Below are 5,443 nucleotides of genomic sequence, written 5' to 3'. Positions count from 1 at the left end.
AGGCACCCACAGGAGCTCTTTGCAAAATTAGCCCGAGCTCTTGGGAACCTTGGCATCATGGGAAGACAAAGGAAGTAAGGAAATGCTTCTGCTTAGAGGAAACCAAAGACAGGACAGCTTGAAACAGCACAGCCCTGTGTGACATGCTGGACAAGAACAACAACAACAAAAGGGATATAAATGGGACAGCTGAAGACGTTTGACTGGGCTCTATGCAGCAACATTAGGTTAAAGTCAAATGCCTCCATTTTGATTGCTGAATGATTGGAGATGCTTATCGTTTTGATGATTCTGGTTATGTAAGAATCCATATTCTTGAAAAATTAGTATTCAGAGAGAATGCTGCAAATTATGTGAGACTTTCAAATGTGTCAATAAGGATTGTAAAAGCCAAGCACGAGGACGCACACCTGCAGTTTTGGTACGGAGCACAGGCACAGGGAGGGCACAGGCACGGGGTCCAGAGGTCACAGACAGCACTAATAAATAATGCATGCAGAGAATATTAAAGTCATCCTGGCAGCTTGTTGTTTTGTCTGAGTACAGCTGAAATTTCTTATCATTATTCCTGTCGCCTTTCTGTGAATTTGAAATCATTTTAAAATGAGGAGTTAAACGCGTTAAGAAGTTATCCTAGAGGGAACGTGTTGTTTTCCTTCTGTGAAACCAATTGCCGTTTCCCAGTGAACCCCAGTTGGGGTCTTAGGGATTGGGCAGACCATACATGCCTCTGCTGTTTGAAGGCAGTCACTGTGCTTTGCTTTGTCTTGTTTTCTTTTGTTTTGTTTTCAATTTAAGCCCAACCTCTATTCCTCTCTTATCCAGGCTTTTCCACCTCTTCCATCTTGACCAGAGTCATCCTGCCTTACGCAGGACTTCTGGTTTCTTGTTCACCTTTTAACTGGCGAAGGATGCCATCAGCAGCTAATCTAAGAGGACAAACATCTCACGATGCACAACATAGAAGGCCATCAGTAGGAAACTGGTGCTGTGAGGTCGATTCCTTGAACACCCCATAGGGACTGCCGAGTTACGATTCCCTAAGACAGCCTGGAAGCTCTGCAGCTGGAACGGTATTTTTACTAAAATTGGCAGCCCGGAAAGGGGTGGGGGGAGTGAGAGTCTTCAAATCAGGAAGTGTGCTTTGGCTAACGTCGCTCTCCCGTCTGGCGTGCCATCCTTTGCCAGGAGCAAGAAGCTGCCTAGAGTGAAGGATCTGCTCGCCAGCAGTCCCAGAGACTCAAGAGCAGCTGAGAGAACTGGGGGATAGGCAGCTCGCTAGGTCAGGAACCCTGAAGTGAACCGGTCTCTGGGGCCCCTTGCTGCGTTCAGGTGGGGGTTCCAAACCTGACTTCGGTATGCTGGGCAGGGTGCTTTATCAGAGAGTGCTTTACCTTAGAGCAAAGAACACAAGCATATACAATTTAGAAGTCCATTTTAGATGGTCTGCATAGTACAATTTTTTTTCAGTTTGTAAAAAACATGTATTAAGAGTAGCACTTAAAAAAAAAAAAAAGACTTCCATGACTATAATCAGACACCGAAAGAAGCAGGCACCCGTGCTCCACAGCCCACAGCCTGCAGCTCCCCTCCCGGCCTCAGGCTCTGAGGCTCTGAGCTGCTTAACCTTTACCGTCACACGAGCACTGTTGCTCTCCTCATACTGGATTTGTTTGTCTCTGTCCTTGACTCTGTTCAAAGTGGGAGGGGAATAGACGTCTAGAGGGCAGCTTTACCGGAAACATCTTCTACGCCTTCTCCTGCGCTCTCTCACACTCCAGTTTGCCTCTCTTGGACATCTTACAAGGGCACATTTCAGATTAGAATTCTGGTGTTGCTTAACGTCTACAATGGCTCCCCTTCCTTGGTACTCCATCAGTCCTTTGCAGCTGCTTTGTAGCTTTCACCTGAAAACCCTTCCAGATAAAAGGCTATGGTCCTCATCTCTCCCCATAAATTCTCTCACCACCCCCTCTTCCTACCTCCCTCCCTCTCCCCTCTCCCCTTCCCTCTCTTTCTTCCTCTCTCCCTCCCTATCTCTCTCTCCCATTTTATTTTCTGGTCTAGGTATTGAATCCAAGGCTTTATGCATGCTACTGAACTACACCCCAAAGCAATAAATCCATTATTAATGTAAAGTATCTGATGCCTCATATCCTCCCTCCCAATTCCCTTCAAGACCTGAGCTACCTACATACAGTTCAGAGGAGACTCTTTAAGTGGCTTTCCTCAGGTCTGGCCCCTCATTTCTCCTACTCAGCCATATTGGCTGTCCCCAGAACGCTATGGTCAGTCAACCCACATCGTTAATCTTGAGTGATGAGGAGCTGGCATCAGAGTTGCGGACTGATGGGAGGAGAGCCAAGGAAAGGCCGGGCCACATATAAACAGCACAGAGGCTGCAGGAAGTGTGTTCAAGTCTTCTCATCCATAAAGGGCTGAAAATGGAAGCTCCTGGTGGAATCTCCAAAGAAGGTCTCCCACTAACACAGATGAACCGAACAAAGAGTTCCCATTTTAAACCTATGAGAACCACACAGTAATGCCATGGGAATTCAAGATCTTTCTTCAAAAAAAAAAATTAATCTCTTGATTAAATCATGAACAATGTTCTGTGAACATGCATATGTGCCTGTGTGTGGTGGTTTGAGTAGGTTTAGCACCCATAGATTCATGTGTTTAAATGCTTGGCTCATAAGGAGTGGGTGTGGCCTTGTTGGAGGAAGTGTCATTGTGGAGGTGGGTTTTGAGATCTATGCTCAGACTATGCCCAGTGTGACACACAGTCTCCTTCTGCTGCCTATGAATCTAGATGTAGAACTCTCAGCTTCTTCTCTAGCCCCATGTCTGCCTGCGCACTGCCACGCTCCCTGCCATGACAGCCATGACAATAATGAACCAAACCTCTGAAACAGTAAGCCAACCCCAATGAAATGCTTTCCTTTATAGAAGTTGCCGTGGTCATGGTGTTTCTTCACAGCAATGAAACCTAAGCTAAGACATTGTGCACACGTGACTGAAAGATCTAACTTACTCAGTGGAGGCTTCTGTACATCACAGATGTTCAAATCCTGTCTCGTTTCTATTTTTTTCTTTTACATTCCACAAGGCTCCAAAACTAGAATTTTCCCAGCCTCTTTCATCTCCGTAAAAACATGGGGCCAAGCCAGGGCTCCTTCCTACAGGGGCAGACAAGGTCACACATGTGCCGCGCAGCCTGATGGGTGGCAAAGGACCCTCATGACCTAACAGGGGCCACTAGTTGCAACAGAGATGAGCTTTACCTGCACAGGGAAAGAGCAAGTTCTTAGGGTGAAATAGAGAAGAAGAGTGACCAGAAGTCATGGCCCTTGGCCCTTCTTACCTAGCTTGCTCCTCGATGGACCTCAAGTTTCCTTTCCCTTGTCCCACCTGCTGGGAGCCTTCCTCTCCAACTGCCCCATTCAACTGCCACTCCCACCACACCTGAAGAGGGAACTCTGAGGGAGCCAACATTCCCTTGGGCCCACATTAAAGGGCACTGCCCCATCCCAGGACTGGTCTGTAGAACACCAGGCTCCTGCAGTGAGTGTTAGAGCTCACGGGGCATGCTGGCCTAGCCTTGCCTCCTGTCTGTCACAGCATACAGCTGCCTATGAGGAAGTGAATCATCCTCCAACCCCATCACACTGCGTGATGAAACTGAAGAGTAGAAGTTTCCCACAGTGGCTCCAGCACAGGTCAGCCCAGCTGACGTCAATGCCTGCATCTCCTGACTGTCGCTCTAGGCCCTGTACATTTCTGACCCCATGTTCCTGCTGAAAAGACAACTGTATGGGCTGAGAGGGAGTAAGAAACCAACCAACAAAACAGAAAATCTCATTCGTTCATTTGTTCATTCATTCATTTACCAGGATGCAAGGGACAAATCGAGTTCTTCCCCCCTCCCCCTCTCCTTGCACTCAACAAATACTCACCCCGAGACTATAACTAACAGCTCACTCTTGTGCACAGGGCTCTACAGTGAGCACTACATACCTGGAGGCAAAGGATTTAGCTGATTCTTTGGTGGCTTTTGTACCTTGCCCAGAGCAGGCAACCAATCACAAAGTTGTAGATGGATGCCAGCATGGTCTTGAATGGGTTCAGAAGGACTGAGGAGTGTGACAAAAGCTTGTACCACCTTGACTGTAGACATCACTGCTGTCAGCCACTTAGTAACTGGTTCAATTGTCAGATCAATTGTCAAAAGAGTCACAGTGCTTACATTCAAGAGATCTTTATTTTGCTTAATTATGACCCAAAATGCAAGCACTATGATGCTGGCAGTTTTATTACAGTGTATGAATTGTTCCATCTTATTATTATTTATTGTGTTTGTTCTCTTACTGTGCCTAACTCCTGTATTTAATCCTGCATTTAATATTTCCATGTGAAGGTAGAGGGGAAAGCATCAGATACTAGAGAGCTCAGGACCAGGTGTTGTCTTGGGCTTCCTTTGGGGGGTCTTGGAGCATATTCCCCAGAGACCACAGGGATCCACTCTACTTAAGACCTGTCAGATCTCTGCTTTGCTTATCCCTGACAATTCCTCCCTCTGCTGGCTGCTTCTGGCTTCTACATTTCCTGCAGAAATTTGGTTGCATTTCTTTGCCAGCAATAAACTGGTGTTTTCTTCCGTGCCCTGAAGGGAGATGGAAATGTGGCCACCGGACAACTGGGTAGTAAAATGGGTACTTCAAGAAGAGCATGCTGGATGCAGGCAGGTTCTCTTTACAGGTGCCTGGAGTGCCTCACTCCGTGTGCCTCCCTCCCTTCTCTATGAATGCAAATTGCTGCTAATAATATCGCTTGACATTTATAAAGCCCTTTGCTTGATCTTCATAACAGCCTCAGGATGCCTCCTAAGCCCAGCCAGACTCCTTTTCAAAGTCTTCCAAACAGACCCAGATATGGCAAGCTTACCAAAGGAGGATGCCCAGTTTGTCTCCATCTTCATTCGAGGCAAAGCACAGATGGATTTCTACTAAGACAGTATTTTGGTGCTATATCAACTGGATCTTGAGGTCAGGTTCTGGAGCAGAATGATACAGAGGGGGCGTAGATCTCTGCATAAAGGAGCAGAAGAGATGAGCTCCCATCTCACTCAGTATCTGAGCGCATCCAAGATCAGGGAGCAGAGGCTCAGATGAATGAGCACACCTGGGAAAGTGAAAGAGATGAGAACACATTGCAGAATGAGAAGAGACAGGCTTGCTATAGCCTGACATGGTATCACATGCTGTCTCAGAAAGAAGGACTGAACCAAGCAGGAAAAGCATTAGTTTCAGGCCAGCCTGGGATACAAAACAAGACCTTACGATGAAAGAAGAGAGAAAAAAAGAGGAAGGGAGGCAGGAAGGCAGAGAGGCAGGGCACAGGGAGGCAGAGCAGCAGGGAGGCAGGGAGGCAGGGAGGCAGGGAG

The sequence above is a fragment of the Grammomys surdaster genome, unplaced genomic scaffold (genome assembly GCF_004785775.1).
Source record: "Grammomys surdaster isolate TR1022 unplaced genomic scaffold, NIH_TR_1.0 126063, whole genome shotgun sequence".
Classification (NCBI taxonomy): Eukaryota; Metazoa; Chordata; class Mammalia; order Rodentia; family Muridae; genus Grammomys; species Grammomys surdaster.
This window is presented reverse-complemented; position numbering follows the sequence as displayed.